The following is a 26,999-nucleotide window of genomic DNA, read 5'->3' as shown; positions in this document are numbered from 1 at the left end:
AACACTAACATTTCAGATAAGATAAGATACAACTTTGTTCTCCCGAGGGAAATTGCGTGTTCACAGAGGGAGTGAAACATGAGGGAGGAGGACCAGGTGAGGCCTGCTGCTCAGAGGGCCAAAATGCTTACGGAACTGGGTATTCCCAGGCGGTCTCCCATCCAAGTACTAACCTGGCCCGATGCTGATTAGCTTCCAAGATCAGACGAGATCGGGCATGTTCAGAGTGGTATGGCCGTAAACGAGGAGAGCAGCCACACAGAGGCTCTTTATAGGTGAGACAGACGCAGTTCAAGTCACCGTGTACACATGACTACACTCAAGTTCATGTATATCACAATTTACATGATGCCTTTATCAGAAACACACATTTCTGGATAATGAAGTCTTACCTAATGAAACTGATAATCATCACATAGAACATACAGAGGGACCACTTACATCTCTGACGCTCACTTTCATCCTCATCATCATCATTGTCACACAGTGGCTCGTGTACTTCACTCCTCATGTGCATTCAATCATCTCATATTATGCCCATGTGCAATACTCATTTTCTGAATGTATGATTTCATATAAGATAAGATAAGATGCAACTTTATTCTCCTGAGGGACATTGGGTGTTGACAGAGGGAGTGAAACATGAGGGAGGAGGACCAGGTGAGGCCTGCTGCTCAGAGGGCCAAAATGCTTACTGCACCGGGTATTCCCAGGCGGTTTCCCATCCAAGTACTAACCTGGCCCGACGCTGCTTAGCTTCCGAGATCAGACGAGATCGGGCGTGTTCAGAGTGGTATGGCCGTAAACGAGGAAAGCAGCCACTCAGAGGCTCTTTATAGGTAAGACAGACCCAGTTCAAGTCACCGTGTACACAAAACTACACTCAAGTTCATGTATATCACAATTGACATGATGCCGTCATCATAAACACACATTTCAGATAAGATAAGATACAACTTAATTCTCCCGAGGGAAATTGCGTGTTGACAGAGGGAGTGAAACATGAGGGAGGAGGACCAGGTGAGGCCTGCTGCTCAGAGGGCCAAAATGCTTACGGCACCGGGTATTCCCAGGCGGTCTCCCATCCAAGTACTAACCTGTCCCGACGCTGATTAGCTTCCGAGATCAGACGAGATCGGGCGTGTTCAGAGTGGTATGGAGGTAAACGAGGAGAGAAGCCACACAGAGGCTCTTTATAGGTGAGACAGACCCAGTTCAAGTCACCGTGTACACATGACTACACTCAAGTTCATGTATATCACAATTTACATGATGCCTTCATCAGAAACACACATTTCTGGATAATGAAGTCTTACCTAATGAAACTGATAATCATCACATAGAACATACAGAGGGACCACTTACATCTCTGGCGCTCACTTTTATCCTCATCATCATCATCATCATCATCATCATCGTCACACAGTGGCTCGTGTACTTCACTCCTCATGTGCATTCAATCATCTCATATTATGCCCATGTGCAATACTCATTTTCTGAATGTATGCTTTCATATAAGATAAGATAAGATACAACTTTATTCTCCTGAGGGACATTGGGTGTTGACAGAGGGAGTGAAACATGAGGGAGGAGGACCAGGTGAGGCCTGCTGCTCAGACGGCCGAAATGCTTACGGCACCGGGTATTCCCAGGCGGTCTCCCATCCAAGTACTAACCTGGCCCGACGCTGCTTAGCTTCCGAGATCAGACGAGATCAGGCGTGTTCAGAGTGGTCTGGCCGTAAATGAGGAGAGGAGCCACACAGAGGCTCTTTATAGGTAAGACAGACCCAGTTCAAGTCACCGTGTACGCATGACTACACTCATGTTCATGTATATCACAATTTACATGATGCCTTCATCAGAAGAACACTAACATTTCAGATAAGATAAGATACAACTTTGTTCTCCCGAGGGAAATTGCGTATTCACAGAGGGAGTGAAACATGAGGGAGGAGGACCAGGTGAGGCCTGCTGCTCAGAGGGCCAAAATGCTTACGGCACCTGGTATTCCCAGGCGGTCTCCCATCCAAGTACTAACCTGGCCCGACGCTGATTAGCTTCCGAGATCAGACGAGATCGGGCGTGTTCAGAGTGGTATGGCCGTAACGTGGAGAGCAGCCACACAGAGGCTCTTTATAGGTGAGACAGACCCAGTTCAAGTCACCGTGTACACATGACTACACTCAAGTTTAATGTATATCACAATTTACATGATGCCTTCATCAGAAACACACATTTCTGGATAATGAAGTCTTACCTAATGAAACTGATAATCATCACATAGAACATACAGAGGGACCACTTACATCTCTGGCGCTCACTTTCATCCTCATCATCATCATCATCATCATCATCATCGTCACACAGTGGCTCGTGTACTTCACTCCTCATGTGCATTCAATCATCTCATATTATGCCCATGTGCAATACTCATCTCTGAATGTATGCTTTCATATAAGATAAGATAAGATACAACTTTATTCTCCCGAGGGACATTTGGTGTTGACAGAGGGAGTGAAACATGAGGGAGGAGGACCAGGTGAGGCCTGCTGCTCAGAGGGCCAAAATGCTTACTGCACCGGGTATTCCCAGGCGGTCTCCCATCCAAGTACTAACTTGTCCCGACGCTGCTTAGCTTCCGAGATCAGACGAGATCGGGCGTGTTCAGAGTGGTATGGCCGTAAACGAGGAGAGCAGCCACACAGAGGCTCTTTATAGGTGAGACAGACCCAGTTCAAGTCACCGTGTACACATGACTACACTCAAGTTCATGTATATCACAATTTACATGATGCCTTCATCGGAAGAACACTAACATTTCAGATAAGATAAGATACAACTTAATTCTCCCGAGGGAAATTGCGTGTTGACAGATGGAGTGAAACATGAGGGAGGAGGACCAGGTGAGGCCTGCTGCTCAGAGGGCCAAAATGCTTACGGCACCGGGTATTCCCAGGCGGTCTCCTATCCAAGTACTAACCTGGCCCGACGCTGATTAGCTACCGAGATCAGACGAGATCGGGCGTGTTCAGAGTGGTATGGACGTAAACGAGGAGAGAAGCCACACAGAGGCTCTTTATAGGTGAGACAGACCCAGTTCAAGTCACCGTGTACATATGACTAAACTCAAGTTCATGTATATCACAATTTACATGATGCCTTCATCAGAAACACACATTTCTGGATAATGAAGTCTTACCTAATGAAACTGATAATCATCACATAGAACATACAGAGGGACCACTTACATCTCTGGCGCTCACTTTTATCCTCATCATCATCATCATCATCATCATCATCATCATCATCATCATCGTCACACAGTGGCTCATGTACTTCACTCCTCATGTGCATTCAATCATCTCATATTATGCCCATGTGCAATACTCATTTCCTGAATGTATGCTTTCATATAAGATAAGATAAGATACAACTTTATTCTCCTGAGGGAATTTGGGTGTTGACAGAGGGAGTGAAACATGAGGGAGGAGGACCAGGTGAGGTCTGCTGCTCAGAGGGCCAAAATGCTTACGGCACCGGGTATTCCCAGGCGGTCTCCCATCCAAGTACTAACCTGGCCCGACGCTGCTTAGCTTCCGAGATCAGACGAGATCAGGTGTGTTCAGAGTGGTATGGCCGTAAAAGAGGAGAGCAGCCACACAGAGGCTCTTTATAGGTGAGACAGACCCAGTTCAAGTCACCATGTACGCATGACTACACTCAAGTTCATGTATATCACAATTTACATGATGCCTTCATCAGAAACACACATTTCTGGATAATGAAGTCTTACCTAATGAAACTGATAATCATCACATAGAATATAAAGAGGGACCACTAACATCTCTGACGCTCACTTTCATCATCATCATCATCATCATCATCATCATCATCATCATCATCATCATCGTCACACAGTGGCTCGTGTACTTCACTTCTCATGTGCATTCAATCTTCTCATATTATGCCCATGTGCAATACTCATTTTCTGAATGTATGCTTTCATATAAGATAAGATAAGATGCAACTTTATTCTCCCGAGGGACATTGGGTGTTGACAGAGGGAGTGAAACATGAGAGAGGAGGACCAGGTGAGGCCTGCTGCTCAGAGGGCCAAAATGCTTACGGCACCGGGTATTCCCAGGCGGTCTCCCATCCAAGTACTAACCTGGCCCGACGCTGCTTAGCTTCCGAGATCAGACGAGATCGGGCGTGTTCAGAGTGGTATGGCCGTAAACGAGGAGAGCAGCCACACAGAGGCTCTTTATAGGTGAGACAGACCCAGTTCAAGTCACCGTGTACACATGACTACACTCAAGTTCATGTATATCACAATTTACATGATGCCTTTATCAGAAACACACATTTCTGGATAATGAAGTCTTACCTAATGAAACTGATAATCATCACATAGAACATACAGAGGGACCACTTACATCTCTGACGCTCACTTTCATCCTCATCATCATCATTGTCACACAGTGGCTCGTGTACTTCACTCCTCATGTGCATTCAATCATCTCATATTATGCCCATGTGCAATACTCATTTCCTGAATGTATGCTTTCATATAAGATAAGATAAGATACAACTTTATTCTCCTGAGGGAATTTGGGTGTTGACAGAGGGAGTGAAACATGAGGGAGGAGGACCAGGTGAGGTCTGCTGCTCAGAGGGCCAAAATGCTTACGGCACCGGGTATTCCCAGGCGGTCTCCCATCCAAGTACTAACCTGGCCCGACGCTGCTTAGCTTCCGAGATCAGACGAGATCAGGCGTGTTCAGAGTGGTATGGCCGTAAACGAGGAGAGCAGCCACACAGAGGCTCTTTATAGGTGAGACAGACCCAGTTCAAGTCACCGTGTACGCATGACTACACTCAAGTTCATGTATATCACAATTTACATGATGCCTTCATCAGAAACACACATTTCTGGATAATGAAGTCTTACCTAATGAAACTGATCATCATCACATAGAATATAAAGAGGGACCACTAACATCTCTGACGCTCACTTTCATCATCATCATCATCATCATCATCATCATCATCATCATCATCGTCACACAGTGGCTCGTGTACTTCACTTCTCATGTGCATTCAATCTTCTCATATTATGCCCATGTGCAATACTCATTTTCTGAATGTATGCTTTCATATAAGATAAGATAAGATGCAACTTTATTCTCCCGAGGGACATTGGGTGTTGACAGAGGGAGTGAAACATGAGAGAGGAGGACCAGGTGAGGCCTGCTGCTCAGAGGGCCAAAATGCTTACGGCACCGGGTATTCCCAGGCGGTCTCCCATCCAAGTACTAACCTGGCCCGACGCTGCTTAGCTTCCGAGATCAGACGAGATCGGGCGTGTTCAGAGTGGTATGGCCGTAAACGAGGAGAGCAGCCACACAGAGGCTCTTTATAGGTGAGACAGACCCAGTTCAAGTCACCGTGTACACATGACTACACTCAAGTTCATGTATATCACAATTTACATGATGCCTTTATCAGAAACACACATTTCTGGATAATGAAGTCTTACCTAATGAAACTGATAATCATCACATAGAACATACAGAGGGACCACTTACATCTCTGACGCTCACTTTCATCCTCATCATCATCATTGTCACACAGTGGCTCGTGTACTTCACTCCTCATGTGCATTCAATCATCTCATATTATGCCCATGTGCAATACTCATTTCCTGAATGTATGCTTTCATATAAGATAAGATAAGATACAACTTTATTCTCCTGAGGGAATTTGGGTGTTGACAGAGGGAGTGAAACATGAGGGAGGAGGACCAGGTGAGGTCTGCTGCTCAGAGGGCCAAAATGCTTACGGCACCGGGTATTCCCAGGCGGTCTCCCATCCAAGTACTAACCTGGCCCGACGCTGCTTAGCTTCCGAGATCAGACGAGATCAGGCGTGTTCAGAGTGGTATGGCCGTAAACGAGGAGAGCAGCCACACAGAGGCTCTTTATAGGTGAGACAGACCCAGTTCAAGTCACCGTGTACGCATGACTACACTCAAGTTCATGTATATCACAATTTACATGATGCCTTCATCAGAAACACACATTTCTGGATAATGAAGTCTTACCTAATGAAACTGATCATCATCACATAGAATATAAAGAGGGACCACTAACATCTCTGACGCTCACTTTCATCATCATCATCATCATCATCATCATCATCATCATCATCATCGTCACACAGTGGCTCGTGTACTTCACTTCTCATGTGCATTCAATCTTCTCATATTATGCCCATGTGCAATACTCATTTTCTGAATGTATGCTTTCATATAAGATAAGATAAGATACAACTTTATTCTCCCGAGGGAACTTGCGTGTTCACAGAGTGAGTGAAACATGAGGGAGGAGGACCAGGTGAGGCCTGCTGCTCAGAGGGCCAAAATGCTTACGGCACGGGGTATTCCCAGGCAGTCTCCCATCCAAGTACTAACCTGGCCCGACGCTGCTTAGCTTCCGAGATCAGACGAGATCGGGCGTGTTCAGAGTGGTATGGCCGTAAACGAGGAGAGGAGCCACACAGAGGCTCTTTATAGGTGAGACAGACCCAGTTCAAGTCACCGTGTACACATGACTACACTCAAGTTCATGTATATCACAATTTACATGATGCCTTCATCAGAAACACACATGTCTGGATAATGAAGTCTTACCTAATGAAACTGATAATCATCACATAGAACATACAGAGGGACCACTAACATCTCTGTCGCTCACTTTCATCATCATCATCATCATCGTCACACAGTGGCGCGTGTGCTTCACTCCTCATGTGCATTCAATCATCTCATATAATGCCCATGTGCAATACTCATTTTCTGAATGTATGCTTTCATATAAGAAAAGATAAGATACAACTTTATTCTCCCGAGGGACATTGGGTGTTGACAGAGGGAGTGAAACATGAGGGAGGAGGACCAGGTGAGGCCTGCTGCTCAGAGTGCTAAAGGGGTATGGCCGTAAACGATGAGAGCAGCCACACAGAGGCTCTTTATAGGTGAGACAGACCCAGTTCAAGTCACCGTGTACGCATGACTACACTCAAGTTCATGTATATCACAATTTACATGATGCCTTCATCAGAAGAACACTTACATTTCAGATAAGATAAGATACAACTTCATTCTCCCGAGGAAAATTGCGTGTTGACAGAGGGAGTGAACCATGAGGGAGGAGTACCAGGTGAGGCCTGCTGCTCAGAGGGCCAAAATGCTTAGGGCACGTGGTATTCCCAGGCGGTCTCCCATTCAAGTACTAACCTGGCCCAACGCTGATAAGCTTCTGAGATCAGACGAGATCGGGCGTGTTCAGAGTGGTATGGCCGTAAACGAGGAGAGCAGCCACACAGAGGCTCTTTATAGGTGAGACAGACCCAGTTCAAGTCACCGTGTACACATGACTACACTCAAGTTCATGTATATCACAATTTACATGATGCCTTCATCAGAAACACACATTTCGGGATAATGAAGTCTTACCTAATGAAACTGATAATCATCATATAGAACATAAAGAGGGACCACTAACATCTCTGACGCTCACTTTCATCATCATCATCATCATCATCATCATCATTGTCACACAGTGGCTCGTGTTCTTCACTTCTCATGTGCATTCAATCTTCTCGTATTATGACCATGTGCAATACTCATTTTCTGAATGAATGCTTTCATATAAGATAAGATAAGATACAACTTTTTTCTCCCGAGGGAAATTGCGTGTTTACAGAGGGAGTGAAACATGAGGAAGGAGGACCAGGTGACGCCTGCTGCTCAGAGGGCCAAAATGCTTACGACACCGGGTATTCCCAGGCGGTCTCCAATTCAAGTACTAACCTGGCCCCACGCTGATTAGCTTCCGAGATCAGACGAGATCGGGCGTGTTCAGAGTGGTATGGCCGTGAACGAGGAGAGCAGCCACACAGAGGCTCTTTATAGGTGAGACAGACCCAGTTCAAGTCACCGTGTACACATGACTACACTCAAGTTCATGTATATCACAATTTACATGATGCCTTCATCAGAAGAACACATTTCTGGATAATGAGGTCTTACCTAATGAAACTGATAATCATCACACAGAACATACAGAGGGACCACTAACATCTCTGACGCTCACTTTTAACATCATCATCATCATCATCGTCACACAGTGGCTTGTGTACTTCACTTCTCATGTGCATTCAATCTTCTCGTATTATGACCATGTGCAATACTCATTTTCTGAATGTATGCTTTCATATAAGATAAGATAAGATACAACTTTATTCTCCCGAGGGAAATTGCGTGTTTACAGAGGGAGTGAAACATGAGGAAGGAGGACCAGGTGAGGCCTGCTGCTCAGAGGGCCAAAATGCTAACGGCACCGGGTATTCCCAGGCGGTCTCCCATCCAAGTACTAACCTGGCCCGACGCTGCTTAGCTTCTGAGATCAGAAGAGATCGAGCGTGTTCAGAGTGGTATGGCCGTAAACGAGGAGAGCAGCCACGCAGAGGCTCTTTATAGGTGAGACAGACCCAGTTCAAGTCACCGTGTACACATGACTACACTCAAGTTCATGTATATCACAATTTACATGATGCCTTCATTAGAAGAACACTAACATTTCAGATAAGATAAGATACCACTTTATTCTCCCGAGGGAAATTGCGTGTTGACAGAGGGCGTGAAACATGAGGGAGGAGGACCAGGTGAGGCCTGCTGCTCAGAGGGCCAAAATGCTTACAGCACCGGGTATTCCCAGGCGGTCTCCCATCCAAGTACTAACCTGGCCCGACGCTGATTAGCTTCCGAGATCAGACGAGATCGGGCGTGTTCAGAGTGGTATGGCCGTAAACGAGTAGAGCAGCCACACAGAGGCTCTTTATAGGTGAGACAGACCCAGTTCAAGTCACCGTGTACACATGACTACACTCAAGTTCATGTATATCACAATTTACATGATGCCTTCACCAGAAACACACATTTCTGGATAATGAAGTCTTACCTAATGAAACTGATAATCATCACATAGAACATACAGAGGGACCACTTACATCTCTGACGCTCACTTTCATCCTCATCATCATCATTGTCACACAGTGGCTCGTGTACTTCACTCCTCATGTGCATTCAATCATCTCATATTATGCCCATGTGCAATACTCATTTTCTGAATGTATGATTTCATATAAGATAAGATAAGATACAACTTTATTCTCCTGAGGGACATTGGGTGTTGACAGAGGGAGTGAAACATAAGGGAGGAGGACCAGGTGAGGCCTGCTGCTCAGAGGGCCAAAATGCTTACTGCACCGGGTATTCCCAGGCGGTCTCCAATCCAAGTACTAACCTGGCCCGACGCTGCTTAGCTTCCGAGATCAGACGAGATCGGGCGTGTTCAGAGTGGTATGGCCGTAAACGAGGAGAGCAGCCACACAGAGGCTCTTTATAGGTGAGACAGACCCAGTTAAAGTCACTTTGTACACATGATTACACTCAAGTTCATGTATATCACAATTTACATGATGCCTTCATCAGAAGAACACTAACATTTCAGATAAGATAAGATACAACTTTATTCTCCCGAGGGAAATTGCGTGTTGACAGAGGGAGTGAAACATGAGGGAGGAGGACCAGGTGAGGCCTGCTGCTCAGAGGGCCAAAATGCTTACGGCACCGGGTATTCCCAGGCGGTCTCCCATCCAAGTACTAACCTGGCCCGACGCTGATTAGCTTCCGAGATCAGACGAGATCGGGCGTGTTCAGAGTGGTATGGCCGTAAACGAGGAGAGCAGCCACACAGAGGCTCTTTATAGGTGAGACAGACCCAGTTCAAGTCACCGTGTACACATGACTACACTCAAGTTCATGTATATCACAATTTACATGATGCCTTTATCAGAAACACACATTTCTGGATAATGAAGTCTTACCTAATGAAACTGATAATCATCACATAGAACATACAGAGGGACCACTTACATCTCTGGCGCTCACTTTCATCCTCATCATCATCATCATCATCATCATCATCGTCACACAGTGGCTCGTGTACTTCACTCCTCATGTGCATTCAATCATCTCATATTATGCCCATGTGCAATACTCATTTTCTGAATGTATGATTTCATATAAGATAAGATAACATACAACTTTATTCTCCTGAGGGACATTGGGTGTTGACAGAGGGAGTGAAACATGAGGGAGGAGGACCAGGTGAGGCCTGCTGCTCAGAGGGCCAAAATGCTTACTGCACCGGGTATTCCCAGGCGGTCTCCCATCCAAGTACTAACCTGGCCCGACGCTGCTTAGCTTCCGAGATCAGACGAGATCGGGAGTGTTCAGAGTGGTATGGCCGTAAACGAGGAAAGCAGCCACTCAGAGGCTCTTTATAGGTAAGACAGACCCAGTTCAAGTCACCGTGTACACATAACTACGCTCAAGTTCATGTATATCACAATTTACATGATGCCTTCATCATAAACACACATTTCAGATAAGATAAGATACAACTTTATTCTCCTGAGGGAAATTGCGTGTTCACAGAGGGAGTGAAACATGAGGGAGGAGGACCAGGTGAGGCCTGCTGCTCAGAGGGCCAAAATGCTTACTGCACCGGGTATTCCCAGGCAGTCTCCCATCCAAGTACTAACCTGGCCCTATGCTGCTTAGCTTCCGAGATCAGACGAGATCAGGCGTATTCAGAGTGGTATGGCCGTACACGAGGAGAGCAGCCACACAGTGGCTCTTTATAGGTGAGACAGACCCAGTTCAAGTCACCGTGTACACATGACTACACTCAACTTCATGTATATCACAATTTACATGATGCCTTCATCAGAAGAACACTAACATTTCAGATAAGATAAGATACAACTTTATTCTCCCGAGGGAAATTGCGTGTTGACAGAGGGAGTGAAACATGAGGGAGGAGGACCAGGTGAGGCCTGCTGCTCAGAGGGCCAAAATGCTTACGGCACCGGGTATTCCCAGGCGGTCTCCCATCCAAGTACTAACCTGGCCCGACGCTGATTAGCTTCCGAGATCAGACGAGATCGGGCATGTTCAGGGTGGTATGGCCGTAAACGAGGAGAGCAGCCACACAGAGGCTCTTTATAGGTGAGACAGACCCAGTTCAAGTCACCGTGTACACATGACTACACTCAAGTTCATGTATATCACAATTTACATGATGCCTTTATCAGAAACACACATTTCTGGATAATGAAGTCTTACCTAATGAAACTGATAATCATCACATAGAACATACAGAGGGACCACTTACATCTCTGGCGCTCACTTTTATCCTCATCATCATCATCATCATCATCGTCACACAGTGGCTCGTGTACTTCACTCCTCATGTGCATTCAATCATCTCATATTATGCCCATGTGCAATACTCATTTTCTGAATGAATGCTTTCATATAAGATAAGATAAGATACAACTTTATTCTCCTGAGGGACATTGGGTGTTGACAGAGGGAGTGAAACATGAGGGAGGAGGACCAGGTGAGGCCTGCTGCTCAGAGGGCCAAAATGATTACTGCACCGGGTATTCCCAGGCAGTCTCCCATCCAAGTACTAACCTGGCCCGAAGCTGCTTAGCTTCCGAGATCAGACGAGATCGGGCATGTTCAGAGTGGTCTGGCCGTAAACGAGGAGAGGAGCCCCACAGAGGCTCTTTATAGGTGAGACAGACCCAGTTCAAGTCACCGTGTACGCATGACTACACTCAAGTTCATGTATATCACAATTTACATGATGCCTTCATCAGAAGAACACTAACATTTCAGATAAGATAAGATACAACTTTATTCTCCTGAGGGAAATTGCGTGTTCACAGAGGGAGTGAAACATGAGGGAGGAGGACCAGGTGAGGCCTGCTGCTCAGAGGGCCAAAATGCTTACTGCACCGGGTATTCCCAGGCGGTCTCCCATCCAAGTACTAACCTGGCCCGACGCTGCTTAGCTTCCGAGATCAGACGAGATCGGGCGTGTTCAGAGTGGTATGGCCGTAAACGAGGAGAGCAGCCACACAGAGGCTCTTTATAGGTGAGACAGACCCAGTTCAAATCACCGTGTACACATGACTACACTCAAGTTCATGTATATCACAATTTACATGATGCCTTTATCAGAAACACACATTTCTGGATAATGAAGTCTTACCTAATGAAACTGATAATCATCACATAGAACATACAGAGGGACCACTTACATCTCTGGCGCTCACTTTTATCCTCATCATCATCATCATCATCATCATCATCGTCACACAGTGGCTCGTGTACTTCACTCCTCATGTGCATTCAATCATCTCATATTATGCCCATGTGCAATACTCATTTTCTGAATGTATGCTTTCATATAAGATAAGATAAGATACAACTTTATTCTCCTGAGGGACATTGGGTGTTGACAGAGGGAGTGAAACATGAGGGAGGAGGACCAGGTGAGGCCTGCTGCTCAGACGGCCAAAATGCTTACGGCACCGGGTATTCCCAGGCGGTCTCCCATCCAAGTACTAACCTGGCCCGACGCTGCTTAGCTTCCGAGATCAGACGAGATCGGGCGTGTTCAGAGTGGTCTGGCCGTAAACGAGGAGAGGAGCCACACAGAGGCTCTTTATAGGTGAGACAGACCCAGTTCAAGTCACCGTGTACACATGACTACACTCAAGTTCATGTATATCACAATTTACATGATGCCTTCATCAGAAGAACACTAACATTGCAGATAAGATAAGATACAACTTTGTTCTCCCGAGGGAAATTGCGTGTTCACAGAGGGAGTGAAACATGAGGGAGGAGGACCAGGTGAGGCCTGCTGCTCAGAGGGCCAAAATGCTTGCTGCACCGGGTATTCCGAGGCGGTCTCCCATCCAAGTACTAACCTGGCCCGACGCTGCTTAGCTTCCGAGATCAGACGAGATCGGGCGTGTTCAGAGTGGTATGGCCGTAAACGAGGAGAGCAGCCACACAGAGGCTCTTTATAGGTGAGACAGACCCAGTTCAAGTCACAGTGTACACATGACTACACTCAAGTTCATGTATATCACAATTTACATGATGCCTTTATCAGAAACACACATTTCTGGATAATGAAGTCTTACCTAATGAAACTGATAATCATCACATAGAACATACAGAGGGACCACTTACATCTCTGACGCTCACTTTCATCCTCATCATCATCATTGTCACACAGTGGCTCGTGTACTTCACTCCTCATGTGCATTCAATCATCTCATATTATGCCCATGTGCAATACTCATTTTCTGAATGTATGATTTCATATAAGATAAGATAAGATACAACTTTATTCTCCTGAGGGACATTGGGTGTTGACAGAGGGAGTGAAACATGAGGGAGGAGGACCAGGTGAGGCCTGCTGCTCAGAGGGCCAAAATGCTTACTGCACCGGGTATTCCCAGGGGGTCTCCCATCCAAGTACTAACCTGGCCCGACGCTGCTTAGCTTCCGAGATCAGACGAGATCGGGCGTGTTCAGAGTGGTATGGCCGTAAACGAGGAAAGCAGCCACTCAGAGGCTCTTTATAGGTGAGACAGACCCAGTTCAAGTCACCGTGTACACATAACTACACTCAAGTTCATGTATATCACAATTTACATGATGCCTTCATCAGAAACACACATTTCTGGATAATGAAGTCTTACCTAATGAAACTGATAATCATCACATATAACATACAGAGGGACCACTTACATCTCTGGCGCTCACTTTCATCCTCAACATCATCATCATCATCATCATCATCATCGTCACACACTGGCTCGTGTACTTCACTCCTCATGTGCATTCAATCATATCATATTATGCCCATGTCCAATACTCATTTTCTGAATGTATGCTTTCATATAAGATAAGATAAGATACAACTTTATTCTCCTGAGGGACATTGGGTGTTGACAGAGGAAGTGAAACATGAGGGAGGAGGACCAGGTGAGGCCTGCTGCTCAGAGGGCCAAAATTCTTACGGCACCGGGTATTCCCAGGCGGTCTCCCATCCAAGTACTAACCTGGCCCGACGCTGCTAAACTTCCGAGATCAGGCGTGTTCAGAGTGGTATGGCCGTAAACGAGGAGAGCAGCCACACAGAGGCTCTTTATAGGTGAGACAGACCCAGTTCAAGTCACCGTGTACGCATGACTACACTCCAGTTCATGTATATCACAATTTACATGATGCCTTCATCAGAAAAACACATTTCTGGATAATGAAGTCTTACCTAATGAAACTGATAATCATCACATAGAACATACAGAGGGACCACTTACATCTCTGGCGCTCACTTTCATCCTCATCATCATCATCATCATCATCATCATCGTCACACAGTGGCTCGTGTACTTCACTCCTCATGTGCATTCAATCATCTCATATTATGACCATGTGCAATACTCATTTTCTGAATGTATGCTTTCATATAAGATAAGATAAGATACAACTTTATTCTCCTGAGGGACATTGGGTGTTGACAAAGGAAGTGAAACATGAGGGAGGAGGACCAGGTGAGGCCTGCTGCTCAGAGGGCCAAAATTCTTACGGCACCGGGTATTCCCAGGCGGTCTCCCATCCAAGTACTAACCTGGCCCGACGCTGCCTAGCTTCCGAGATCAGACGAGATCAGGCGTGTTCAGAGTGGTATGGCCGTAAACATGGAGAGCAGCCACACAGAGGCTCTTTATAGGTGAGACAGACCCAGTTCAAGTCACCGTGTACGCATGACTACACTCAAGTTCATGTATATCACAATTTACATGTTAGCTTCATCAGAAGAACACTAACATTTCAGATAAGATAAGATACAACTTTATTCTCCCGAGGGAAATTGCGTGTTGACAGAGGGAGTGAAACATGAGGGAGGAGGACCAGGTGAGGCCTGCTGCTCAGAGGGCCAAAATGCTTACGGCACCGGGTATTCCCAGGCGGTCTCCCATCCAAGTACTAACCTGGCCCCACGCTGATTAGCTTCCGAGATCAGATGAGATCGGGCGTGTTCAGAGTGGTATGGCCGTAAACGAGGAGAGCAGCCACAGAGAGGCTCTTTATAGTTGAGACAGACCCAGTTCAAGTCACCGTGTACACATGACTACACTCAAGTTCATGTATATCACAATTTACATGATGCCTTTATCAGAAACACACATTTCTGGATAATGAAGTCTTACCTAATGAAACTGATAATCATCACATAGAACATACAGAGGGACCACTTACATCTCTGACGCTCACTTTCATCCTCATCATCGTCATTGTCACACAGTGGCTCGTGTACTTCACTCCTCATGTGCATTCAATCATCTCATATTATGCCCATGTGCAATACTCATTTTCTGAATGTATGCTTTCATATAAGATAAGATAAGATACAACTTTATTCTCCTGAGGGACATTGGGTGTTGACAGAGGGAGTGAAACATGAGGGAGGAGGACCAGGTGAGGCCTGCTGCTCAGAGGGCCGAAATGCTTACGGCACCGGGTATTCCCAGGCGGTCTCCCATCCAAGTACTAACCTGGCCCGACGCTGATTAGCTTCCGAGATCAGACGAGATCGGGCGTGTTCAGAGTGGTATGGCCGTAAACGAGGAGAGCAGCCACACAGAGGCTCTTTATAGGTGAGACAGACCCAGTTCAAGTCACCGTGTACACATGACTACACTCAAGTTCATGTATATCACAATTTACATGATGCCTTCATCAGAAGAACACTAACATTTCAGATAAGATAAGATACAACTTTGTTCTCCCGAGGGAAATTGCGTGTTCACAGAAGGAGTGAAACATGAGGGAGGAGGACCAGGTGAGGCCTGCTGCTCAGAGGGCCAAAATGCTTACTGCACCGGGTATTCCCAGGCGGTCTCCCATCCAAGTACTAACCTGGCCCGACTCTGCTTAGCTTTAGAGATCAGACGAGATCGGGCGTGTTCAGAGTGGTATGGCCGTAAACAAGGAGAGCAGCCACACAGAGGCTCTTTATAGGTGAGACAGACCCAGTTCAAGTCACCATGTACACATGACTACACTCAAGTTCATGTATATCACAATTTACATGATGCCTTTATCAGAAAAACACATTTCTGGATAATGAAGTCTTACCTAATGAAACTGATAATCATCACATAGAACATACAGAGGGACCACTTACATCTCTGACGCTCACTTTCATCCTCATCATCATCATTGTCACACAGTGGCTCGTGTACTTCACTCCTCATGTGCATTCAATCATCTCATATTATGCCCATGTGCAATACTCATTTTCTGAATGTATGATTTCATATAAGATAAGATAAGATGCAACTTTATTCTCCCGAGGGACATTGCTTGTTCACAGAGGGAGTGAAACATGAGGGAGGAGGACCAGGTGAGGCCTGCTGCTCAGAGGGCCAAAATGCTTACGGCACCGGGTATTCCCAGGTGGTCTCCCATCCAAGTACTAACCTGGCCCGACGCTGCTTAGCTTCTGAGATCAGACGAGATCAGGCGTGTTCAGAGTGGTATGGCCGTAAACAAGGACAGCAGCCACACAGAGGCTCTTTATAGGTGAGACAGACCCCGTTCAAGTCACCGTGTACGCATGACTACACTCAAGTTCATGTATATCACAATTTACATGATGCCTTCATCATAAACACACATTTCAGATAAGATAAGATACAACTTTATTCTCCATAGGGAAATTGCGTGTTGACAGAGGGAGTGAAACATGAGGGAGGAGGACCAGGTGAGGCCTGCTGCTCAGAGGGCCAAAATGCTTACGGCACCGGGTATTCCCAGGCGGTCTCCCATCCAAGTACTAACCTGGCCCGACGCTGATTAGCTTCCGAGATCAGACGAGATCGGGCGTGTTCAGAGTGGTATGGCCGTAAACGAGGAGAGCAGCCACACAGAGGCTCTTTATAGGTGAGACAGACCCAGTTCAAGTCACCGTGTACACATGACTACACTCAAGTTCATGTATATCACAATTTACATGATGCCTTCATCAGAAACACACTAACATTTCAGATAAGATAAGATACAACTTTGTTCTCCCGAGGGAAATTGCGTGTTCACAGAAGGAGTGAAACATGAGGGAGGAGGACCAGGTGAGGCCTGCTGCTCAGAGGGCCAAAATGCTTACTGCACCGGGTATTCCCAGGCGGTCTCCCATCCAAGTACTAACCTGGCCCGACTCTGCTTAGCTTTAGAGATCAGACGAGATCGGGCGTGTTCAGAGTGGTATGGCCGTAAACAAGGAGAGCAGCCACACAGAGGCTCTTTATAGGTGAGACAGACCCAGTTCAAGTCACCATGTACACATGACTACACTCAAGTTCATGTATATCACAATTTACATGATGCCTTTATCAGAAAAACACATTTCTGGATAATGAAGTCTTACCTAATGAAACTGATAATCATCACATAGAACATACAGAGGGACCACTTACATCTCTGACGCTCACTTTCATCCTCATCATCATCATTGTCACACAGTGGCTCGTGTACTTCACTCCTCATGTGCATTCAATCATCTCATATTATGCCCATGTGCAATACTCATTTTCTGAATGTATGATTTCATATAAGATAAGATAAGATGCAACTTTATTCTCCCGAGGGACATTGCTTGTTCACAGAGGGAGTGAAACATGAGGGAGGAGGACCAGGTGAGGCCTGCTGCTCAGAGGGCCAAAATGCTTACGGCACCGGGTATTCCCAGGTGGTCTCCCATCCAAGTACTAACCTGGCCCGACGCTGCTTAGCTTCTGAGATCAGACGAGATCAGGCGTGTTCAGAGTGGTATGGCCGTAAACAAGGACAGCAGCCACACAGAGGCTCTTTATAGGTGAGACAGACCCCGTTCAAGTCACCGTGTACGCATGACTACACTCAAGTTCATGTATATCACAATTTACATGATGCCTTCATCATAAACACACATTTCAGATAAGATAAGATACAACTTTATTCTCCATAGGGAAATTGCATGTTGACAGAGGGAGTGAAACATGAGGGAGGAGGACCAGGTGAGGCCTGCTGCTCAGAGGGCCAAAATGCTTACGGCACCGGGTATTCCCAGGCGGTCTCCCATCCAAGTACTAAGATGGCCCGACGCTGATTAGCTTCCGAGATCAGACGAGATCGGGCGTGTTCAGAGTGGTATGGACGTAAACGAGGAGAGAAGCCACACAGAGGCTCTTTATAGGTGAGACAGACCCAGTTCAAGTCACCGTGTACACATGACTACACTCAAGTTCATGTATATCACAATTTACATGATGCCTTCATCAGAAACACACATTTCTGGATAATGAAGTCTTACCTAATGAAACTGATTATCATCACATAGAACATACAGAGGGACCACTTACATCTCTGGCGCTCACTTTTATCCTCATCATCATCATCATCATCATCATCATCGTCACACAGTGGCTCGTGTACTTCACTCCTCATGTGCATTCAATCATCTCATATTATGCCCATGTGCAATACTCATTTTCTGAATGTATGCTTTCATATAAGATAAGATAAGATACAACTTTATTCTCCTGAGGGACATTGGGTGTTGACAGAGGGAGTGAAACATGAGGGAGGAGGACCAGGTGAGGCCTGCTGCTCAGACGGCCAAAATGCTTACGGCACCGGGTATTCCCAGGCAGTCTCCCATCAAAGTACTAACCTGGCCCGACGCTGCTTAGCTTCCGAGATCAGACGAGATCGGGCGTGTTCAGAGTGGTCTGGCCGTAAACAAGGAGAGGAGCCACACAGAGGCTCTTTATAGGTGAGACAGACCCAGTTCAAGTCACCGTGTACGCATGACTACACTCAAGTTCATGTATATCACAATTTACATGATGCCTTCATCAGAAGAACACTAACATTTCAGATAAGATAAGATACAACTTTGTTCTCCCGAGGGAAATTGCGTGTTCACAGAGGGAGTGAAACATGAGGGAGGAGGACCAGGTGAGGCCTGCTGCTCAGACGGCCAAAATGCTTACGGCACCGGGTATTCCCAGGCGGTCTTCCATCCAGGTACTAACCTGGCCCGACGCTGCTTAGCTTCCGAGATCAGACGAGATCGGGCGTGTTCAGAGTGGTATGGCCGTAAACGAGGACAGCATCCACACAGAGGCTCTTTATAGGTGAGACAGACCCAGTTCAAGTCACCTTGTACACATGACTACACTCAAGTTCATGTATATCACAATTTACATGATGCCTTCATCAGAAACACCAGTTCTGGATAATGAAGTCTTACCTAATGAAACCTAATGAACCTAATGAAACTGATAATCATCACATAGAACATACAGGATACATCTCTGGCGCTCACTTTTATCCTCATCATCATCATCATCATCATCATCATCGTCACACAGTGGCTCGTGTACTTCACTCCTCATGTGCATTCAATCATCTCATATTATGCCCATGTGCAATACTCATTTTCTGAATGTATGCTTTCATATAAGATAAGATAAGATACAACTTTATTCTCCTGAGGGACATTGGGTGTTGACAGAGGGAGTGAAACATGAGGGAGGAGGACCAGGTGAGGCCTGCTGCTCAGAGGGCCAAAATTCTTACGGCACCGGGTATTCCCAGGCGGTCTCCCATCCAAGTACTAACCTGGCCCGACGCTGCTTAGCTTCCGAGATCAGACGAGATCAGGCGTGTTCAGAGTGGTATGGCCGTAAACGAGGGGAGCAGCCACACAGAGGCTCTTTATAGGTGAGACAGACCCAGTTCAAGTCACCGTGTACGCATGACTACACTCAAGTTCATGTATATCACAATTTACATGTTGCCTTCATCAGAAGAACACTAACATTTCAGATAAGATAAGATACAACTTTATTCTCCCGAGGGAAATTGCGTGTTGACAGAGAGAGTGAAACATGAGGGAGGAGGACCAGGTGAGGCCTGCTGCTCAGAGGGCCAAAATGCTTACGGCACCGGGTATTCCCAGGCGGTCTCCCATCCAAGTACTAACCTGGCCCGACGCTGCTTAGCTTCTGAGATCAGACGAGATCAGGCGTGTTCAGAGTGGTATGGCCGTAAACGAGGAGAGCAGCCACACAGAGGCTCTTTATAGGTGAGACAGACCCAGTTCAAGTCACCGTGTACACATGACTACACTCAAGTTCATGTATATCACAATTTACATGATGCCTTTATCAGAAACACACATTTCTGGATAATGAAGTCTTACCTTATGAAACTGATAATCATCACATAGAACATACAGAGGGACCACTTACATCTCTGACGCTCACTTTCATCCTCATCATCATCATCGTCACACCTTGGCTCGTGTACTTCACTTCTCATGTGCATTCAATCTTCTCATATTATGCGCATGTGCAATACTCATTTTCTGAATGCATGCTTTCATATAAGATAAGATAAGATACAACTTTATTCTCCCGAGGGAAATTGCGTGTTCAAAGAGGGAGTGAAATGTGAGGGAGGAGGACCAGGTGAGGCCTGCTGCTCAGAGGGCCAAAATGCTTACGGCACCGGGTATTCCCAGGCGGTCTCCCATCCAAGTACTAACCTGGCCCGACACTGCTTAGCTTTCGAGATCAGACGAGATCCGGCGTGTTCAGAGTGGTATGGCCGTAATCGAGGACAGCAGCCACACAGAGGCTCTTTATAGGTGAGACAGACCCAGTTCAAGTCACCGTGTACACATGACTACACTCAAGTTCATGTATATCACAATTTACATGATGCCATCATCAGAAACACTAATTTCTGGATAATGAAGTCTTACCTAATGAAACTGATAATCATCACATAGAACATACAGAGGGACCACTTACATCTCAGGCGCTCACTTTCATCCTCTTCATCATCATCATCATCATCATCATCGTCACACAGTTGCTCGTGTACTTCACTCCTCATGTGCATTCAATCATCTCATATTATGCCCATGTGCAATACTCATTTTCTGAATGTATGCTTTCATATTAGATAAGATAAGATACAACTTTATTCTCCTGAGGGACATTGGGTGTTGACAGAGGGAGTGAAACATGAGGGAGGAGGACCAGGTGAGGCCTGCTGCTCAGAGGGCCAAAATGCTTACGGCACCGGGTATTCCCAGGCGGTCTCCCATCCAAGTACTAACCTGGCCTGATGTGACGTGGCAATAGTACGTCAATAGTTCACTTCTAATCAGTCTTCAAGGTTCTGGCTAGTAAAAAACTTGTCTTCAGCTATAGTCTAAAAGCAGTTGAGGAAACCAGTCTTCAGATCCAAGTAAAATGTTTATTTGCAGCAAGGTACAAATGAAACAAGTGAGAGGAAAACCCCGGGGTTGCTCTGGCTTGTGTCTCTTTGTCTTCTCCTTATATACTATTCTGGACCTGGGTTTTCCACGCCCCAGGTCCTTCCCCTTTATCCTAAATTTATAGGTACTTGCCACTATTATGCTTACTCGTCTGATCTTAATCGTGTAAAGCAGTCTTGCAAACCCTAAAAACAGTAGTGGCATCGCCTTGCCCTGATTCGCCTTTCTTGGGACTCTTCCTATTGGTTGGTCTGGGGCTGAGTTTGTTAGTAATCTTCCCATTACAGTGTTATGTGTCTTCCCATTGCAGTGTTATGTGTGTCCACTGTGTTACACAGCCTTGAGCTAGTCTCAGTGTTATGTGCGCCACTGTGCTGCACAACCTTGAGCTATCCGTCAGCACCCATTCATTACACACAACAGGTGCAGCGGCATCTATGAGACATTCAGGCCGGGTACTCCCAACACATGTAGTTACAACCAACACATGTAGTTACAGCTTCACAGTGCTACCCCAACAGGTGCATGCACTGTGCTCAGAGCCATCATTCTCAACATTCCCCCATTTGGTCCTGAAAGGACCACCCAATGAATGATAAATGGGAAGTACCATCTGTAAGCATACAAAGTGATAGTGATTAGTCTAAAATACATGCAATGTGACAGTAACTAGTCTAAAATACATAAACAAACGTGCGAATAATAAAGAAATCAAAACACCCTCTGATTCTTCTAATTCCTGACAATGAGGTTCACTGCAGCAGATGACAACTCAGCTGCAAAACACAACCGACTGTCATCCCTTATCCTCCTGGACTAAATCCATGTGAGACTACGCAGTGATCGTCCTTGTCTGGCCTTCCAGCTGAATCTAGCGACATGGAGAGGGAAACATCCTTCCATTACATCTGGCCAAGGTAAAACCCTCTCCAGGTGGCCAACCAGCATTCGTTGTACACATTTCTCATAACAAAAATATACCAGAAATATCATGAAAAAATTAAACAGAAATAACATAAGTAACCGCAATGATATATTTGGGTAACATATAACAAAATAACACAACGATATATCTGGGTAACATAAATGCTCAATCGCTCTATGATTAGTGACCTACTGCTAACGATATATATACGGAGCTTTACCCATTCCAAAAAGCATCATCCCATATCTACTGTTGACCAGTTGACTCTGTGGGGTGTTCGGAAAGGAGTAATCCTTTCGGCGCGACTTGTGAGGACCACTTCCTCTTAGGATTTGTTTATAGAAGGATTTTCTTTTTGTTTTAACATAGTACAAAAAATATATCTGCCTTGGGGCAGCCATAATATGGGGTTCCTCCCAGCCTGTTCCTACTCCCTCCTCACCACAGGTCAATCTCCTATTACTTTCATGCCTGGGTTGTAGCTTAAACACATCCTGTAAGAGGATAATGCCTTTGATTAACAAAGTAAAACAACTCTGGCGACTATCAGTAGGACTGAGTCCTTTTAAAGTCTTATTATTATAACAATCTTGATCATACAGTCATCTCCATCTCCGCCACTGACTGTATTTCTATCTACTCCGCCGCCTTTTCTGCCTCTACGGCATCATAGAACTCCACCGCTCTCCGGATGAACTCCCCATTGTACGGCGCTAGCCCTTCTCCGTTGGCACAGAGACGACGCATGAGGCCATGTGGCCGGATGACCTCTGTCACCCTTTTATCTTTGAGGGATATTAAATGCAGCCACTGGCGCATTTTGTGTGTTGTGTCAGACCAAATGATTCTGTGACCTCCGTCCAGAATGTTTGTCACAACTTTCTTGCTGTAGGCAGCCAGCAGATATCTGGTGTCGTTAGACCCTGGGTACACCGTAAAAGGGCTTCTGCTCTGATCTGGATACAGGTGTTTCCACAAAAACAAGTAATATATCACAAATACATGGTATGTCAACTTCTGTACAAACAATTGTGGATAAACCGCTGTGATAGGCTGCCTTCGCTCATATCCGGTTAACACTCCAAACCCTTCATCCCAATACTGCATGTCACCCTGCTCCAATATCTGTTGAAACAGTTCGTGCAGGTGCCTTGCCCTGACATCTTTTTGTTTTTGCTCGATGCTGGGTAACGTACCAGGGTGTTAATTACCTTGGGTCCAGGGGCCAGGGATTCAATGTCTGTATGCTCGTTTATGAACTGGATTTTGGGAGTCAAAAAATCACCATAGTCCCATCCTCCTACAGTTCTTCCAGCTAAAACATTTTGGTCACGTAGCATTTTCCATTGCTCCCATCTGTTTATGTACATTACTTCGTGGGGTATATTATCGTCTTCTATTACCATGTCTTCCTCTTCTAATTGGTCATTGCCGAAAACGGCCTGTACAGTGTCTCGATCTGCCATTGGCTTTATGTTCGTCCACGTCTCCAATCTTGGCCCTGCTCCCGTGCCGGTGGTGGAACACCTCCCATCGTGTTTCCCCTCATTTTGACTTCCAGTCCACTGAGAGCTGCTGTCTGACCTCGCAGCCGCCCTTGACAGAAGTGGATCAGTAAAGCATTGGCACGGCGCAGTTGTGATACTGTATACTGCATCAGGTCATTCTCGTCTTGCAGATGGTTCGCTTGTTCTTGTAATACATGACTCTGCCGTTCGATCTGCCTCAGACGCAGATTATCAGCTTCTAGTTGTCTAACCCGCTGACTTTTCCGACGAGCGTATAGAGCCCTTCTGGTGGCGCACAATAATCTTCGTGCTCGGTCAGACAGGCCTGCTTGCAGCTGGGTGAACACATCTTTACTCATACTCAAAATGTCCTCCCGGAGGTCGCCTGGAGTGGTAAGCAGGCTAAGCGGGCGTGACACAAACCTAGTTATGTGTCTGAGATCGTCAATCGTGAAATCCGGTAGTTGAGGCGTGAAGTTGGGAAGTTGAGGGGTGGCGTCGGGAGGTGGAGGTGCGGCAGGATGTTGTCGGACCTCGGGCGTTACCCTTGCGGTGCGTAGATTCTGGGTGGGTATCAGCGGGATGCCTCTGCTCGGTTGTCCTGTACTTGGTAGGAGGCCTTGATCGTCTGGGTCCTCAGGGCTCTCTGGCCTGAAGCGTTGTTCCGGTTCCATGATGGGCGATGACCATGGATTCGGAGGAAGTCCCATCGATGGTGATGGGGTCACTGGTGGGGACATCCGGAACTGGACTCTCCTGGGGTTCTCCAGCACCTGGATGGGAAAATCATGTCGCTCCTCCTGCCACGGACTCACTCCGTCTTGGCCTGGTTGCCTAAGTGAACTATATATATCTATCTCTGGGTGTTGTGTTCCTGTATATATTGGTGTGTTGTTTGGTCCAGTTGGGCTGTGGCTCTGCCCTGGGTCCATATCTGGAGGTGCCTGCTGGCTGGCATAGAATGCCTCCGCCATTTTTTGGGGCACCGTCTGTGATGAAAATATTTACAATTACTATGTACACCTTATATGATTATACACTGCTATATTTCTAATTACTACTTTATCTACTTTTCTACATACCGTTTGGGAGAGTGGATGGTGATTCACTTTAAGCGTAGCATTTTTCATCGGGCACACCCCCTGCCATCAGTTCAGTGGGCTCATACCCTGTCATCAGATCAGTGGGCTCATACCCTGTCATGTGTATGTGTTCTACCTGATCGGCGTCTACCTGTATCTGGATTACTGGAAATTGTCCTGTTACTCCTGTAATCATGCGGAGGATTAGGACGCGCAACAATGGTATAACACACCCAATTACAACTAGTACTACCAGCACTATTCCTCCTAGTGCTATTCCAATTGTCTTTAGCCATTTCAGCCATCCCAATTTTCCCAGCCAATCCCAGAAGCCTTTCAACTGTGTATTCCAATTAGAATTTTTAACATGTTCATGTCGCATGCGTTTCATTTCTGACAGGACCCGCGTCAAATTGCCTTTTGGTCCTGTATGTAACGGGATCAGGGTACAACATTCTTCTCCGATAATATCACAAACGCCTTGGTCTGCAGCCATTCTTGCTTCCAGGATAAATCTGTTCTGTAGGGTCATAATGGATGTAGCATGCAGTTGTTCTCTTATCAGACCTATCCCTACTATAGTGAAGTTGATAAATCTCTGTTGATTATACCATAGGTAATTCACCCATCGGCTATTCCGTGCTATGTACTGGGCATTGTTGATGGGTCTTATAAATGGAACTGATCCTACTGCTCGTCCACTTTTTACCCATTCTGTACCTATAGCAGTGTGTTCTTCAGGGATCCCGTATGGGACTTGGTCCCAACTAATGTATACTTCATCAGTACTTTTCCAGTCCCAGCCGTGCTCCTGACTGTTGTCCATATAGGTTTTGTCATTGGAGTTCTCGGTATCTCTCCTATTTCTGGGATGGTCCTGAGTGTCTTGTTGCGTTATTAAAGATAGCTGACCTGTTAACATTAATGGTGCACACATACCTGTCCAATTGGGTGGTAATTTAGACAATAGTGTAGCATTGTGCTCACATATCCAAAAGATATCTCCTAGTGGCTCTGTACCCTGTCCAAAATCTGCCAGGCGGTACTGAGCTATGTAGGAGGAGTTCTGTTCGTAAGTTACACGACCTCCATTGGGTATCACCTGCTTACATTGAATGCGGGCTTTTGGCCTGGTGGTACATGACTTGGTGGTAGTTGTGGTGTTCCCTGTCTTTATCATCGGATACCATGTTTCCATGCCGCATTGTACTAGTCCTGCTGCATCTGTCATTGCCTCTGTTTTTGTATCAGCGACGTTTTCTAGTTCTCTCCCTCTTACTATGCAGAAAGGAAAAATCAATCCATCTGGTTTGTGAACTACTGGGGGAATCACCGAGGTAACATCATATCCTGTATATTGGAGTCGGTGTGGGCAAATTTCATCATTTTTGCTCCATCCCTTCTTTTTCCCTGCCATATGCATTGCACACTGAGCGAAACACCTACCCTCGTCAAAATATGGGCAGCTTCCTATTGTGCTTCCTGGCAGTATTTTGAACTGTGGAATTCTTTTTGCATTATAGCAGGCAATGCATTCCCGTTTCTCTTTCTTGGCTGCAGCCATTTCTTCCGCTGAGAATCTGAGCCATCTCTGAAACATGTTACTACTCCATTGTATAGATCGTAGTTTTTCCAGATCCCTCTTGTGTCGTTTGTTTGCTAATTGTATTTTATCTTTTGCTTCCCCTATTGTCATTTTCTGTCCTGTTCCCTGATGTTGGCATGCGATGTTTGTGCATTTTACCTGAATGATCACCATCCCTTCTCCCCGGCATTCTGCGTTGAGCGGATAACCCAGCCATTCCTTTCCTACTGGTTCGGCTGTGGCATAGGCTATTGCTAACACATGTTCATAGATGTCCGCTTTTATATACACTGTTGGTGTGACTACCCCTTTATCCACTATGCCCTTGTTAGTTGCTAACGTAATCATGGCCATGGCACATCCATCTAGTGGGTGCTGAGTGTTTGATTGGTGTGTGTTGGTTAATATAACTTCCCCCCTTGCTAACCCTCCCAAGGTTAGCACTATAAGGGCAAACCAACTAATTTGAATCAGACCAATCGTGGCCCGGCGTTGGCGGGTAGTCTGGAGTCGATGGGCCCACCTCCCCTGTGGGTGAGGCGGGTGGCGGCGACCCGGCAGA

General features: G+C 46.1%; 33 non-coding genes and 9 pseudogenes across 33 annotated transcripts; all 42 read right to left on the bottom strand.

The window, feature by feature from the left end:
• Nucleotides 1-124: 124 nt before the first annotated feature.
• LOC142998297 (5S ribosomal RNA) lies at nt 125-243 on the bottom strand (annotated as a pseudogene).
• A 445-nt stretch (nt 244-688) lies between these two features.
• Nucleotides 689-807, bottom strand: LOC142997394 (5S ribosomal RNA). The gene has a single exon (XR_012962121.1). It is a non-coding gene; the product is annotated as a 5S ribosomal RNA (ribosomal RNA).
• Nucleotides 808-1,048: 241 nt separating this feature from the next.
• LOC142998226 (5S ribosomal RNA) lies at nt 1,049-1,167 on the bottom strand (annotated as a pseudogene).
• Nucleotides 1,168-1,627: 460 nt separating this feature from the next.
• On the bottom strand, nt 1,628-1,746 carry LOC142997572 (5S ribosomal RNA). Its single transcript, XR_012962292.1, has one exon. It is a non-coding gene; the product is annotated as a 5S ribosomal RNA (ribosomal RNA).
• Nucleotides 1,747-1,991: 245 nt separating this feature from the next.
• Nucleotides 1,992-2,110, bottom strand: LOC142997529 (5S ribosomal RNA). The gene has a single exon (XR_012962251.1). It is a non-coding gene; the product is annotated as a 5S ribosomal RNA (ribosomal RNA).
• Nucleotides 2,111-2,569: 459 nt separating this feature from the next.
• On the bottom strand, nt 2,570-2,688 carry LOC142998079 (5S ribosomal RNA; annotated as a pseudogene).
• Nucleotides 2,689-2,933: 245 nt separating this feature from the next.
• Nucleotides 2,934-3,052, bottom strand: LOC142997974 (5S ribosomal RNA). Its single transcript, XR_012962676.1, has one exon. It is a non-coding gene; the product is annotated as a 5S ribosomal RNA (ribosomal RNA).
• Nucleotides 3,053-3,527: 475 nt separating this feature from the next.
• Nucleotides 3,528-3,646, bottom strand: LOC142997074 (5S ribosomal RNA). Its single transcript, XR_012961813.1, has one exon. It is a non-coding gene; the product is annotated as a 5S ribosomal RNA (ribosomal RNA).
• A 475-nt stretch (nt 3,647-4,121) lies between these two features.
• LOC142998680 (5S ribosomal RNA) lies at nt 4,122-4,240 on the bottom strand. Its single transcript, XR_012962979.1, has one exon. It is a non-coding gene; the product is annotated as a 5S ribosomal RNA (ribosomal RNA).
• A 445-nt stretch (nt 4,241-4,685) lies between these two features.
• LOC142998795 (5S ribosomal RNA) lies at nt 4,686-4,804 on the bottom strand. Its single transcript, XR_012963088.1, has one exon. It is a non-coding gene; the product is annotated as a 5S ribosomal RNA (ribosomal RNA).
• Nucleotides 4,805-5,273: 469 nt separating this feature from the next.
• On the bottom strand, nt 5,274-5,392 carry LOC142998679 (5S ribosomal RNA). The gene has a single exon (XR_012962978.1). It is a non-coding gene; the product is annotated as a 5S ribosomal RNA (ribosomal RNA).
• Nucleotides 5,393-5,837: 445 nt separating this feature from the next.
• On the bottom strand, nt 5,838-5,956 carry LOC142998794 (5S ribosomal RNA). The gene has a single exon (XR_012963087.1). It is a non-coding gene; the product is annotated as a 5S ribosomal RNA (ribosomal RNA).
• A 469-nt stretch (nt 5,957-6,425) lies between these two features.
• On the bottom strand, nt 6,426-6,544 carry LOC142997587 (5S ribosomal RNA). The gene has a single exon (XR_012962306.1). It is a non-coding gene; the product is annotated as a 5S ribosomal RNA (ribosomal RNA).
• Nucleotides 6,545-7,250: 706 nt separating this feature from the next.
• Nucleotides 7,251-7,369, bottom strand: LOC142998334 (5S ribosomal RNA; annotated as a pseudogene).
• Nucleotides 7,370-7,826: 457 nt separating this feature from the next.
• LOC142998177 (5S ribosomal RNA) lies at nt 7,827-7,945 on the bottom strand (annotated as a pseudogene).
• Nucleotides 7,946-8,393: 448 nt separating this feature from the next.
• Nucleotides 8,394-8,512, bottom strand: LOC142997831 (5S ribosomal RNA). The gene has a single exon (XR_012962539.1). It is a non-coding gene; the product is annotated as a 5S ribosomal RNA (ribosomal RNA).
• A 245-nt stretch (nt 8,513-8,757) lies between these two features.
• Nucleotides 8,758-8,876, bottom strand: LOC142997105 (5S ribosomal RNA). The gene has a single exon (XR_012961843.1). It is a non-coding gene; the product is annotated as a 5S ribosomal RNA (ribosomal RNA).
• A 445-nt stretch (nt 8,877-9,321) lies between these two features.
• On the bottom strand, nt 9,322-9,440 carry LOC142997798 (5S ribosomal RNA). Its single transcript, XR_012962506.1, has one exon. It is a non-coding gene; the product is annotated as a 5S ribosomal RNA (ribosomal RNA).
• Nucleotides 9,441-9,685: 245 nt separating this feature from the next.
• Nucleotides 9,686-9,804, bottom strand: LOC142998881 (5S ribosomal RNA). Its single transcript, XR_012963168.1, has one exon. It is a non-coding gene; the product is annotated as a 5S ribosomal RNA (ribosomal RNA).
• A 460-nt stretch (nt 9,805-10,264) lies between these two features.
• LOC142997210 (5S ribosomal RNA) lies at nt 10,265-10,383 on the bottom strand. The gene has a single exon (XR_012961944.1). It is a non-coding gene; the product is annotated as a 5S ribosomal RNA (ribosomal RNA).
• Nucleotides 10,384-10,624: 241 nt separating this feature from the next.
• On the bottom strand, nt 10,625-10,743 carry LOC142998161 (5S ribosomal RNA; annotated as a pseudogene).
• A 245-nt stretch (nt 10,744-10,988) lies between these two features.
• Nucleotides 10,989-11,107, bottom strand: LOC142997318 (5S ribosomal RNA). The gene has a single exon (XR_012962049.1). It is a non-coding gene; the product is annotated as a 5S ribosomal RNA (ribosomal RNA).
• A 454-nt stretch (nt 11,108-11,561) lies between these two features.
• On the bottom strand, nt 11,562-11,680 carry LOC142998235 (5S ribosomal RNA; annotated as a pseudogene).
• Nucleotides 11,681-11,925: 245 nt separating this feature from the next.
• On the bottom strand, nt 11,926-12,044 carry LOC142997188 (5S ribosomal RNA). The gene has a single exon (XR_012961923.1). It is a non-coding gene; the product is annotated as a 5S ribosomal RNA (ribosomal RNA).
• Nucleotides 12,045-12,504: 460 nt separating this feature from the next.
• On the bottom strand, nt 12,505-12,623 carry LOC142998933 (5S ribosomal RNA). The gene has a single exon (XR_012963218.1). It is a non-coding gene; the product is annotated as a 5S ribosomal RNA (ribosomal RNA).
• A 245-nt stretch (nt 12,624-12,868) lies between these two features.
• LOC142997882 (5S ribosomal RNA) lies at nt 12,869-12,987 on the bottom strand. Its single transcript, XR_012962588.1, has one exon. It is a non-coding gene; the product is annotated as a 5S ribosomal RNA (ribosomal RNA).
• A 445-nt stretch (nt 12,988-13,432) lies between these two features.
• Nucleotides 13,433-13,551, bottom strand: LOC142997202 (5S ribosomal RNA). Its single transcript, XR_012961936.1, has one exon. It is a non-coding gene; the product is annotated as a 5S ribosomal RNA (ribosomal RNA).
• A 463-nt stretch (nt 13,552-14,014) lies between these two features.
• LOC142998357 (5S ribosomal RNA) lies at nt 14,015-14,123 on the bottom strand (annotated as a pseudogene).
• Nucleotides 14,124-14,583: 460 nt separating this feature from the next.
• Nucleotides 14,584-14,702, bottom strand: LOC142997825 (5S ribosomal RNA). The gene has a single exon (XR_012962533.1). It is a non-coding gene; the product is annotated as a 5S ribosomal RNA (ribosomal RNA).
• A 245-nt stretch (nt 14,703-14,947) lies between these two features.
• Nucleotides 14,948-15,066, bottom strand: LOC142998829 (5S ribosomal RNA). Its single transcript, XR_012963119.1, has one exon. It is a non-coding gene; the product is annotated as a 5S ribosomal RNA (ribosomal RNA).
• Nucleotides 15,067-15,511: 445 nt separating this feature from the next.
• On the bottom strand, nt 15,512-15,630 carry LOC142998880 (5S ribosomal RNA). Its single transcript, XR_012963167.1, has one exon. It is a non-coding gene; the product is annotated as a 5S ribosomal RNA (ribosomal RNA).
• A 245-nt stretch (nt 15,631-15,875) lies between these two features.
• LOC142997666 (5S ribosomal RNA) lies at nt 15,876-15,994 on the bottom strand. Its single transcript, XR_012962381.1, has one exon. It is a non-coding gene; the product is annotated as a 5S ribosomal RNA (ribosomal RNA).
• Nucleotides 15,995-16,439: 445 nt separating this feature from the next.
• Nucleotides 16,440-16,558, bottom strand: LOC142998695 (5S ribosomal RNA). Its single transcript, XR_012962993.1, has one exon. It is a non-coding gene; the product is annotated as a 5S ribosomal RNA (ribosomal RNA).
• A 241-nt stretch (nt 16,559-16,799) lies between these two features.
• Nucleotides 16,800-16,918, bottom strand: LOC142998879 (5S ribosomal RNA). The gene has a single exon (XR_012963166.1). It is a non-coding gene; the product is annotated as a 5S ribosomal RNA (ribosomal RNA).
• Nucleotides 16,919-17,163: 245 nt separating this feature from the next.
• Nucleotides 17,164-17,282, bottom strand: LOC142997665 (5S ribosomal RNA). Its single transcript, XR_012962380.1, has one exon. It is a non-coding gene; the product is annotated as a 5S ribosomal RNA (ribosomal RNA).
• Nucleotides 17,283-17,727: 445 nt separating this feature from the next.
• On the bottom strand, nt 17,728-17,846 carry LOC142998694 (5S ribosomal RNA). Its single transcript, XR_012962992.1, has one exon. It is a non-coding gene; the product is annotated as a 5S ribosomal RNA (ribosomal RNA).
• Nucleotides 17,847-18,087: 241 nt separating this feature from the next.
• Nucleotides 18,088-18,206, bottom strand: LOC142998151 (5S ribosomal RNA; annotated as a pseudogene).
• A 460-nt stretch (nt 18,207-18,666) lies between these two features.
• Nucleotides 18,667-18,785, bottom strand: LOC142997417 (5S ribosomal RNA). The gene has a single exon (XR_012962143.1). It is a non-coding gene; the product is annotated as a 5S ribosomal RNA (ribosomal RNA).
• Nucleotides 18,786-19,030: 245 nt separating this feature from the next.
• Nucleotides 19,031-19,149, bottom strand: LOC142997089 (5S ribosomal RNA). The gene has a single exon (XR_012961827.1). It is a non-coding gene; the product is annotated as a 5S ribosomal RNA (ribosomal RNA).
• Nucleotides 19,150-19,619: 470 nt separating this feature from the next.
• Nucleotides 19,620-19,738, bottom strand: LOC142997328 (5S ribosomal RNA). Its single transcript, XR_012962058.1, has one exon. It is a non-coding gene; the product is annotated as a 5S ribosomal RNA (ribosomal RNA).
• A 245-nt stretch (nt 19,739-19,983) lies between these two features.
• Nucleotides 19,984-20,102, bottom strand: LOC142998701 (5S ribosomal RNA). The gene has a single exon (XR_012962999.1). It is a non-coding gene; the product is annotated as a 5S ribosomal RNA (ribosomal RNA).
• Nucleotides 20,103-20,547: 445 nt separating this feature from the next.
• On the bottom strand, nt 20,548-20,666 carry LOC142997562 (5S ribosomal RNA). The gene has a single exon (XR_012962282.1). It is a non-coding gene; the product is annotated as a 5S ribosomal RNA (ribosomal RNA).
• Nucleotides 20,667-26,999: the final 6,333 nt, after the last annotated feature.

The sequence above is a fragment of the Genypterus blacodes genome, unplaced genomic scaffold (assembly GCF_046128005.1).
Source record: "Genypterus blacodes isolate CSIRO-AG114 ecotype Tasmania unplaced genomic scaffold, CSIRO-AGI_Gbla_v1 ptg000039l_1, whole genome shotgun sequence".
NCBI lineage: Eukaryota > Metazoa > Chordata > Actinopteri > Ophidiiformes > Ophidiidae > Genypterus > Genypterus blacodes.
Note: the sequence above shows the minus strand (reverse complement) of the source record. Positions and strands in the feature narration are given on the sequence as shown.